General features: G+C 39.4%; 1 pseudogene; it reads left to right on the forward strand.

Annotated features, from left to right (window-relative positions):
* The first annotated feature begins 258 nt into the window (after positions 1-258).
* Positions 259-10,958, forward strand: LOC147455204 (uncharacterized; annotated as a pseudogene).
* Positions 10,959-11,750: the final 792 nt, after the last annotated feature.

Raw genomic sequence — 11,750 nt, forward strand, 5'->3', positions numbered from 1 at the left:
TAGTAGCTTCCAGCTCAATTTCTTGAGACGAGGAAGCTTTATCTTTAGACTGATCCACCACCTTTTGCTTGCCTTTATCACTTTGTGATATTGCTCCAGTGTTTGGGTGTCTATCTGTTTCTTCTTCTTCTTCCTCTTCCTCTTCTTCTTGTTCACTGGGCGGTGTGTGAACTCTGTTATCACGATGTGAGCTTTCTGAATGCGAAGTAGATTCAACAGATGGGCTAGATTTCCTTTCACTTGTATCTGGCCCTGGAGATGGCGGCGGTGTTTCCTGATCACGTGAAGTTGGCCTCAGCTGATCTCTCAAAGTTTGGAGATCCTCCTCTTCTAGTAGCAAATGTGGTTCATCTCTTGCATTTCTTTCTTGGATGTATTTCTCAAACCAGTCCAACTCAAAAGCTGGGTTGTTTCTATTCTTCGTTCTCAGTTTGAAAGTGCTACTAGAAGGTTTCCAAGTGGCGCCTACATCACCTCGTAGAGATCTTTCTAGAGAAAACCCTTCTAGCATCCTTTCCATCTTTGCTATCTTCTGCAACCTGGTGTTTTTTTCCATTTCCGCTTTCCGCTTCTTTAGTCGAGCATCTTCCTCTTCAGTTCTTTTTTCTTCTTCCATCTTTTCTTGTGTACTTCTAGTCACTCTTTCCAGCTTGCGTCCTCCAATGGTATTAATAGATGTCGGTATTTTGTTTTGTGATCTGTCTTCGATATTTTCCCTTAATACCAGCCAGTCGTTCTAATGAGGGGCAGGTGGCAACTGATCTGTCGCGCCTATGGCATGGTATATTACTCTGGTTAGGACTTCTCTTCCTGCAATGTAATTGGGTCTGTCCTGCCTTAGCTTTGTCATTTCTTCAAACAGATATGACGCGTGATCTATGTAGAACTCACGGGTCATTCCCATGGCCCATGTCAATGTGGTTGAGATGCTCCCGTGCGGTGTAGTGTATCTTGGCGGCCTTTTGCTGTAGCTCAACAAACACTGACTGCAGATCTGTGTCAGTTCTCTTACTTCCGGGTTTGCTATGAGTTCGAAAGAAGGTAGTTTGGACTTTTGCAAGTAAACTGTGAGGTTTTTCCTTCTTTCTCTCATGTTTGCTCCTTGATCTGACAATTTCAATGCCTCTTTGATGATCTCTTTGGTGATCTGGATCTCCATCACTTTGTTATCCATGCCTGCCACTCTGCAAGTTCCATCTTCTTGGATAGTCTCTATTAGATGTTGTACCCTCTTGAAATCTATCCCTACTGGTGGTAGTGATACGAAGTTCCACAAGCCAAATTTTTTGAGCCATGACCTTTGCGGTGATCTTTTCAAGTAATTCTCTGCCTCCTTGGGAATCATCACTGTATCCACTAAGTTTCTTTTGTCATACATATATGAACCTTGATATATCTGAAAGGCAGCTTGTTGCACATCTGCAGGTATCCAGGTGGCTGCTGGCTTTAAAGAATTTGGTAGAAGTGCATAGGGTACTGCACCTTTCGTTGCCAGGTTCTTTCCTTTTCTTTTTCCAGGAGAAGCCTCCATAGATCCTGTCATCACAATTATCAGTTAATGCACAAACAAAGTACTACTTTGCTAAATTGATTACCACTTAATCATGCATCTAGATGAGCCTTCTTAATCCCAAGATTAGTTAAGGTAAAATGTTAGCAGATAGACAAGCTCTTCCAATTGTGCAACTTTGGCGGCTTCAAATTGATGTTGTTGGTGAAGGAGAACAAGTCCAAATGCCTTGAAATTTTGTGTGGTGTATGCTCTCATGGCATGTAAGGTCATTCCATAAGCCAAAGCTCAAAATATGTCCATTTTCTCCTTTTTCTCAGTGTATCGCGATAGACTGGCATTTTTTTGATCTGGGTCCTTTTTTGCAGTTGTAACTCCACCAATTGGTTTCCCATACCTTGCACATGATCTGACCCCATTTCTAGCTCAAATGAATGTCAAGTGAGCCCCTTTTGGATCAAGTCCCAATTTTCTAGATTCCCTTCAAAGAGATGTTGGTCTATATCCTTCATTTTGTGTTGTTTTGGGCTCAAACTTAATGGGTGGTTATCTTGCATCATGTTGAAGACAACTACTAATTCAATTTTTTTATAAGATGGTCCAGTATCCCTCTGCATGGTCTATCGCGATAGACTGGGACTTAGTGCCAGTTTGTCATTTTTTGGCTTTGTGACCATCTGTCTGCCTTCTCCCAGTTGATGCAAGGCTTCTTGACCCCTCACTGTAAATTTTACTTGTCTGCCCTTGAGATGTCCTGTTCTGACTGTGAGTTGTCTGCATGTCTTTCTCAACTTGCCATGTGAGTCCCTCTTGGCACCAAATTTGGTGTACTGCCTTCATTTGCTTCCCCAAGTCTAGCTTGTAAAAATTTGAAAAGTCTTTCCCCCCAAAAATTGTTGTAGCAAGTCTATGGCGATAGACTGAGCTTTTTGGCCAAAATAGATTTTTCTGGCACTTTGACTTGATATTGTGGTAACATTCCTTGTTAGCACCCCTCATGAAGCCAAAGTCAAAGTTTCCCTTGTCTAAGTGTAAGTTCAAGTCTATCGCGATAGACTGGGCACTTTGTCATTTTTTCCAGTTTTTTGATGTTAGTTGACATTCATGGTGTTAATAGGCCCTCCTAGACACACATATCAAGTTTTAATCAATTTAGCAGAATGTACTCCCTGTTTGCAGCACTTAGCTGGTCCTGAAGTCGAAGTAGATCACTTAGGTGATGGTCATGGTTCCTTTTGGTCTTTGTATGATTCCGCCTGTCTTTTACTTCCTTTTGACCTTCCATCCAAGCAGTCAGTTGTTGTTTTGGTGTTTGAAACACCAAGAACGACCATTTGGACGTCTTTCTGGCCTGTTGCCAGCATTTGCCCTAGTGAAAGAACTTTTTTTTTTGAGTGGACACATTCCATCCCGTAGTTGACCTCCTTTGGATGTTCCTTGTTGAATTTGGTGTAATTTTGTCACTTGGTCGGCACGTTAGAGTATCGTGACGCTTTGTGCGGTTTTCTTCAGATAGGGACTTTAGGCTCCGTTTTGACGAACTTTTTCATAGTCTAACCCTTCAGTCGGTTTGTCGAGGTCATTGGCTTGCTGTCTATGAATTTTGGCTCATTTCCAATCACCTTGGTTTTGTCGCCCTTTTGCAGGTCCTGCTAAATTAGGGTTTTCTGAGCGGCTTTCTTCACGCTTTCCGAGGTCATAGGCTCGATCCCTAAGCTATAGGCATTGTGACTTTCACTTTTGGTCCCATTTGGTGGCCTCTAGGTCTCCCTAACAACCATTCTACCGTATGTGTGCACAGGTTGTGATTGTGATGCTGACGAGGTTTTACGACTAACTGAAGTAAACAACACTTAGAGTCAGTGTTGACGAGCATACCTCTCATATCTGATGTCGATCTGGCGACCGTGCGCGATGGATGAGCTCCTGGAAGTCTCAACTGCTGTAGGGAGCTCTCTCTCTCTCTCACTATGGAAAATGACTCAAATGAGGGATTTCTAGCCTAGCCTCTCTATATGTAATCGAGACTCCGACACCAAATTTTCCCATCTTTTACCTGTGGCCATAACTTTTTGCAAGATGCGGTTTAGGCTCGCAAATTTCCTGATTTGGACTTCGGTTGCTCCAGTTTTACCAATTTTGTAGATTTCCCCTGTTGGAGGTCCCTTCATGACGGTGGTTATTTTGCTCTGTCACCTTTGCAGTCCTTATTTTTTTTGTGTCTTCTTTACCTTGCTCTGATCAGGCGTCTCTTCTTTTGTGTTTCCATCCGGATTACGGATTTTTTTCTATAATTTTTGCTAGAAAATGGCTAAAATAAAGCAAATAAATCCCAAAATAACCCAAAAATAGCAATTCTAACCTTAAAAAATACCAATGAGAAACAAAACACTTTGTAGCTCACTTTTCTCTCGTCTATGTACAATCTCGCTCATTAACGTCAACCTTGGCCTATTTTTTGCTGTTTTTAGACAGTTTTTGGCCATATTTGACTCTCTTTATAGTCTATACACATTCCTAGGGGCTCATGAATGATGATTTGGTCCCCAATTATGATTAATTACGAGGGCATATTCTTTTTCCCAAAATCACACAATAAAACGCAAAAATGGTTGAAAAATTGCTCACAAACATTGCCCTCTTATATATGACATGATGAGTCCGCATTTGGAATGCCTCCCCTCCTCCTAATTGGAGTCCTCCTGGACGACAGGGTATCGTCAAGGGTATTTGTTGTGCATGGGTTTGAACTCGTGCTAATGCAGGCCTTGTAATGTAGCCCTATATGCATGTACGGTCAATGCATGTAGAAAGAATTTATGCAGTGCAAGAGGAAGGTATAAGCGATTCACTTATTGGAATTTGTGGTTGAGGTTTCCTGTGGTAGCTTGAGTTGGCTGGCAAATTTTCTTTGCAAGTAGTAGTTGTAACTCCGCCACCCTTTGTTTGATTGTTTTCCACTGGTTTTGAATTGGCGTATGTGGTTCCTTTGAAGTCAATATTGTCGTATCTGGTGGAACATTCTCTCTTTCTGCTTTGATGACTTGGGTCTTAGACATCCCTGTAGTTTTTGTTGTTGATTCTGTTTGTTTCCTCGTGCTGTTTGTATGATGTTGCTTGACCTTGACAGTTGTAGATAGCTGCACGATTGTCATCTTTGTTCGCCCTTCTTGTGTTGTTGGATTGTTTTGAATTGGCACTTTTGGCCTCCATACCAATATAGTCCATTGCGTATTTGACAGATTGACTATGTTTCTTTGAAGTTTTGCTGGCTTTTGGTGTTTTGTCTATTCTTCAAACTCCTTTTTTATAGGAATTAGACGGTCGCGCCTTATCCACACTTTGTATTGCCGCTTTTGATATAATTGTGCCTCGGTTAGCTCTGTACGCCGTACCCAAACTTGCCTGGTTCCCTGCATGGTTGCTGATTTTTGATAAGACGTTGCTGGACTTGTAAACTTTGTTTGTTGTTGGGCAGATTTTTGTATTGACTTTTGTCTCCTCCTTGACATGAATTGGTTATATGATAAGAAGGGTTCTGAAAAGTTTTCCTTTCTGAACAGTGCCTCATTCGTATCCAAATCAATGAATACCCTGTTAGCTTTCACCCATGACACTGCTAAGATACACGAAGTTGCTGACCTACTTGGTGGCAGTACATGGAATTTTGTAGTGTACGGGTGTGCCTGCACTGTGATTGGTATTATAATAGACCACATCGTGGTCACCTCATCACCCAACGCTACTTTCAACCTGTGTGTCTCTGGAATCGTCTTCATTGGTCCAAGTTTCTGAAAGAGCTCAAAGCTGATGACACTCATTTTTGCTCCAGTGTCAAGCAATGCATAGATTTCAACTTGTTTTGTGCCTGCATAAGCTTTTATGTAAGGAGTGCACCATGTATCTTCCAAGTCGTTGATGATGCTATCGTTCTGAGCCCTAAGGTCTGTCATGGTCGTTTCTAATTCGTTGCTTTGTATATCCGCTTCGATTGTTTGGGATGTTGAAAGGGGATATTCATCAGTCATCATTGGGGTGCCATGTGTAGCCGCCCTTGTGTAGACAAGTCTAACTTGAACTCTCCGAGCACCCATGTGTGGCTGTCCTTGAGAAGAAAAGTCCGCCTTGAATTAGGCCATCGGCCATTGATTACTGGCCACCGGTCAACCAACCAATCTACTGACCGTTTTTCGACCATTTTTCGATCGTCGTTCGGCCATAATATTTTGGCAAAAAGGAATATTCCGATCACCGTCTGGCCATAATATTTCAATGAAAAGGAATATTCCGGCTTGAGACTATCCGTGATTTTTTTTTCCGATGAGTGATTTTTATTGATGCACGATGGCTTCTCCTCATAACGAAGGCCTTAGAAATGTGCATGTTTAATACAAAAAATTACAAGGAAATCAAACTCCATAATTAACACCAGCAACCTTTCAAAGATTGATGGCACATGATTTTAAGGAATACTTGAGGATGTTCTTGGAAATATACATAAATGACTTATGTGTGTACTTTCTCTTGGGAGATGAACATAGAGAGCACCTCAAAAAAGTATTTGAGAAGTGGACTTACATGAATTGCCTTTACCAAGAAAAGTGCATATTTATAGTTAAACAAATCAGAATCCAAGGACATCTTGTCTCGGAGAACGGCATATCTACCGATTTAAAAAAGATAAATGTAATTGTAGAGATTCCTAGACCAAACAACACAAAGCAGGTACAATGCTTTTTGGGACATTGTGGTTACTACAAGAGGTTTATACACATGTATATAGTCATTACCCAACCCCTTTATAGACTTATAGTAGCCTTTGTGTGGACGAATGAGTGTGAGGAATCATTTGAAAAATTGAAGAAAGCACTCATATTTTCTCCAGTGGGGGAAGATCTTTCATGTTCATATCGATGGTTTGACATTTGCTATTGGATGCATCTTGGCCCAGATAGGAGAAGGAAATATGGATTCCCCCGTCTGTTATGCAATCAAGCATCTTAATATTGCTAAAAGGAACTACACAACCATGGAGAGATAAGAAAACATACCATCACTTGAAACATCTAGGACGTTATTGGTCAAACATCCGCACCAATGTTCATATGTACAATATTAATTGTGGAATCTGCAAGTCTAAACCACTGGTAGAACCTGCAACACTTTTTCAGGTAACAATTGCACCAAAGTGGTCCAATATATAATTGACTTCCTAATAACGAGGAAGTTGCTTGAAAATACCTCTAGAGCACGGCAAAGGGCGATAGAAGTAGACGTTCAAGATTTTGCACTAATTGAAAATCAAATGTGTAAGAGAGGAAAGGACAATCAGCTCAGGATATGTGCAACCAAAAGCATGTATTTGTGTCGAGCGAGCATCAACAACATGCATTGTGCTTCCATTGATGTATACACACATGTGTACACGTACCTTTCTTGTATCTACAGGATTTATTGGAGTTCCATCTTGTATTTGTGAGCCTAGGCTTTTTATGCACATCTAGGCGGCCCCCACTTCTTAAAAAACCCTAGGTATAAATGTCAAATGCTACAATGTGAAGCTCATTCTTTTGAGAGCTAGGGTGGAGAGTAGAGAAGAGAGGTGGCTATGGAGATGGAGCTCCCCTCACACATTGTAGCTAGCATTGGGTTGATAATGCAAAGCTATTTGTCTCTCTATACTTCTCTCCCATGTCTCTATGTGCTGTGATGCTTAGATTTGTGATTATTAATCTCTAATTTTATCTAATCATTCTCTTCTCTTGCTAATTTCCTCATGTGTTGTGCACTTTCTTCATATGTGTGCTCGGTTAGAGTGTGTGTGTGTGTGTGTGTGTTGAGGTAATGGCATTGCATTTCTCTAATCTTGGCTTCCATATTTTTGTGTGTGAATGTTAGTCATTACTGAGAGATTAGAATCATTTCCTTGAGCTTGTGAGACTTGAGTGATGGATAAAGGTGTGTGTGTAAAGAGCTTTCCATCTCTTCTTGCATTCCTTCTTCTCTAGTCACTAACTCCTACTCTCTCATTAGAGTCCTCAATCTGTCGCATTTGCTGCATCCGCGCCTTCATGGACTAGATGACCACCGGATTGACATTATGTCGGTGGGTTGTGAGCTATGCTACGACCTCCCACATTGGTGCCGCTGTGCCGGGGATCGTGCGTCTAAGCTAGAGGATCACCCGTGTGATGGTTTGAGTTTAATTTTCATTAGGATTTGGTGTTGGTTGAAGGAATGGCAATACGGTTTGTTTTGTGTAGCTTGTAGACTAATTTTGTGTTTTTTTCCCTCTTTGTACACACCAATTTCTCTCTAATCTAAGTGCATACATGTGTTTATGAGCCTAATTAGAAGCAAGACAATCACTCTTTTGCAAGAAATTTATAAAATTTCATGAAAAATTGTGTAATTTTTAGTGTGTAGTTATGGATTTTTGCTAATTATCCCCTCTAATTACTCACTAATTATATGGGCTTTTTGTGCTATACATTGCTAAATCACTAATTGGATGCATGCCCATTTTTCTTATGTGTTTAATTTTTAATGAAATTGATGCTACACATGAGAGTTTGTGTTGGTTGCATGTAGGTGAAGGTGTGGTGAAGCGGATGCAAGTACACACACACACACACACACACACACATGTGTGTGTGTATGTGTGTAGGCGTCATTTGGAGTTGGAATTGACATGAGGATTTAGTTCAATGTGAGTGCACTAATTTTGATTGTAATTGCTGATTTTTGCAAGAGTTTAAGTGGTTTACGCGTAGTTGATGTGCTAAAGTTAGGAGCGGTTTTGTGTTTGCCTATGTGTAGGCAAAAGTGTGCACATTTCAGGTGAAATTTGTGGAAAATTTTCTTCCAATTGACTGAGTAGAAAGCACTTATATGCTTGATGATATTGTGGTGATTACGGATCAGTTTTTTGAGTCACAAAATCACGCCGTTATGCCATCAAAATTGTAAAAAAATTATTTGTGTGAAAGCTTGTAAGTGTGTTAATTGTGCAAAGTTACACACTTTTGAATTGATTTGAATGAGTGAATTAAGGTGCAATTGAATTTTTTGAAATGTTGATTTAATGGTGTAATTAATCAATGTGCAGAACTTTATCTAATTAGGCCACTAATTAGACTAATGCAAGGTCAAAAACGATCAAAATTGATTTGATTTTGAGTGGTAATTTGATGAATGACTTATTGAAGGGTGCAACAATGTTGCTAAGTGTTGCATTTTGAGTTAGATTGGGCTACATAATTTTTTGAAATTTGTTAGTGAGTTTTTGGATAATTTTTATAAATTTTTAGCATTGTTTTGCTAATTTATTGCCTAAATTTGCTAATCTTCATCTAAAACATGATGAAGATGAGAAAACCTGAGGCAAATTGTTGATTTGGAGTGTGTTTTGCTACTCCATGAAATTCCCTTGATTTTTTGACTATTTTTAACATTTTTGAGTAATTTTTCAATCTTGGGTAAATTTTTTTACTTTTTTGTATTGTTTTCTATTTTTTCAAAAGTAAACAAACAAATTCCACCCACACACACACACACTCACAAAAAGACAAAAAAAACTGTATTGTTTTCTATTTTTTTTAAAAAGTAAACAAACAAATTGCACACATACTCCCACACACACACACTCACAAGAAGACAAAAAAAAAGAGCACCTCTCTGTTTCCCTTGTCTTCTTTCTCTCTTTCCTCAATGATTGTTGTAGCCTTTTTTGTCTTTTTCCTTTTTTTTGTTTTGTCGTTGACGTTTTTTTTTGTATGCATTTCATTTTGTCTCCATTTCAATTCAGTTTCATTCCCTTTAACTTTCAATTCAATTTCTTTTTTTTTTCACTTTCATTTCATTTATTTGTATATTAGCCTAAAGAAACAACAAAAAAATTCACAAAAACCTCAAAAAAAAAGAAATTCAATTAAAAAACAAAAAAAAATCCACAATAATAGAAACAATTTTAGGGAAAAATTCCAAAAAATAGAAAATTCAAATAAAGAAAAAAAACTAAAAATTTTGAAAAAAATCACCAAAAATTATTTCTAAATAAAAAATCAATAGAAACTATCAAAAAAAAAATTTCACAAAAACACCAAAAAGACAAAAAAACTTGTAAAAACAAAAATAAATGCATTTGTTTTTTTTTTCTTTTGATCTTTTTACTTTTATATTTTTTTTATTCATTTATTTTTTAATTTGATATTTATTTATTACTTTTCTTTGTAGATATTTTAATTTTACTATAAAAAATATATCTCAAAAACATAAATATTTCTCTTCTCGGACTGTTCTCCTTGCATCACACACGCATCCTATACCCCGTACACGCCTAGGTATGTCGCCTGAATAGCCCGATTTTTGCAAGATTTTACCCAATTGTGCCAGAGTTGACTAGATTTGAGCGAGATTGCAAGCATGGACCCTGTTTTTACACGTACTTTGATTTTGGTCTACATTTTGGCCATTTCATGAGCCTTAGAGCCTGTTCACACCTATTTTTCTATTTTAGCTTGATTCAATTGCAGATTCCGCGAGAGATCACTTTTGAAGCCCGATTTGCTATAGAGATTCATTTGTGGTCTTGATGTTGATCAAATAACACTAGTTAGAGCCCATTCACATGGGAGATCTTGCCTTGCATTGATTTTAGCAAGTGGTCATACGCTCGCACATGATTAGAGTCCGATTTGAGCCGTTGATTGCTTTTCATCGCGACTTGGTCGAGAGACATTTTTTAGAGCTTGTTCATACATAGTGACCCCATATTAGCGCTTGGCCAGCCTTTGATTTCCAGATTTGACAAACACCGATAGATTTTGGTGACCATGACCCCTATTTAGTATTGTTACGGTTGGTAGGAGAGTACGACAGACTTTTATGCTATCGTGATTGACCTATACGTCGCTATCAAAAAATTGCTCTATATTATGTGAGTCTTCTGCCTCATGACCATTCCACTCCTTCTTTCCAAACACTTAGAGCTAGTGCACATTGTACGCTGCATGATCATCTCATAGATTCCATAGAGGTACTCTACCAAGTCCAGAGGAAAGAGACTAGACATGAGATTATGGCGGCATATCCTGAGGACATTGTTGACACACAGTCCCATCCAATGACCATTTAGTTACGACGGATGCATGGCGTTATGTTATATGCTGATGAGGATGATCGTATGTATTTTATAGAGTCACATATGCTTGTCTTAGAGCCTTAGGTACATTTTGGTACATCCATGGGTAGTAGGACCTATGTCGGTCTTGATGGTTGGAGCAAATACACGATGATTTTTGGCCTTTCATACAGACTTATCCCTAGCCCTAGATTAACTATTCCTAGTGCCATAGCGGAGCCAGAGCCAATGTTTACTCAAACAGTGAGATCACCCGGTAGTGGAGCCATAGACGATTCTAGATCTAGGTTGAGACCCCAAGATTGACACATCTATTGAGCAGTTATCATCGCAAGATCTATGGATGGAGATTGAGATGAGCTTGAGACCACGATCCTCACAAACACCATCCAGAGTCACCCTTGACACGATGAGTGCCGCACAGCTGATTATACCAAGAGTAGAGCTACAATGAGCTACTAAGATAAGAGTACTCAATGCACTACACATTGAGCCACCATGGACGATGCCACCACATTGTGTATCCATGAGAGAGCATCCACGGCCCTTGATGACAACGTGTACCACACATTTTCTTATAGAGGATTTTGCGACCACACCAGCTTTTAGAGACACTCCACAATCACATGACCATGGTAGAGTTGTGTCACACAGCTTTGATGAGCAATACTAGTCCTACGATGAGTAATGAGCTCCATAGACTAGCTATTTTGTTAGCCATCGATAGGCCCATGCTAGTCTTGTGTGGTGAACAGAGAGGATTATGCATATTTCATAATCTGAGTAGGACGAGTTTCTTTCAAAAACTCAAGGGCTTAGTTCAGAATACTCCCACACATCAGCTAGTGCAAGCTACACCTAGGCTAGGACTACCAGGATCCTTCAAAGATGAGTATGACGTTGCAATGTTCTTGCCGATGCTTGAGATAGACTTACGGAACAAAGAGCCTCTATTGGATGATGAGTCCCTAGATACACATACTCATCCTATGCTGATAGAGTTGCATAGACTAGAGCATACACCAACATATGTTGAAGATTGTGGACATAGGTATATACGAGATTCTAGCACACCTTGCGAGTCACCTCCGAGTGTGA

Source organism: Adiantum capillus-veneris, chromosome 6 (assembly GCF_014529385.1).
Source record: "Adiantum capillus-veneris isolate H3 chromosome 6, ASM1452938v2, whole genome shotgun sequence".
In the NCBI taxonomy this organism is placed as follows: domain Eukaryota; kingdom Viridiplantae; phylum Streptophyta; class Polypodiopsida; order Polypodiales; family Pteridaceae; genus Adiantum; species Adiantum capillus-veneris.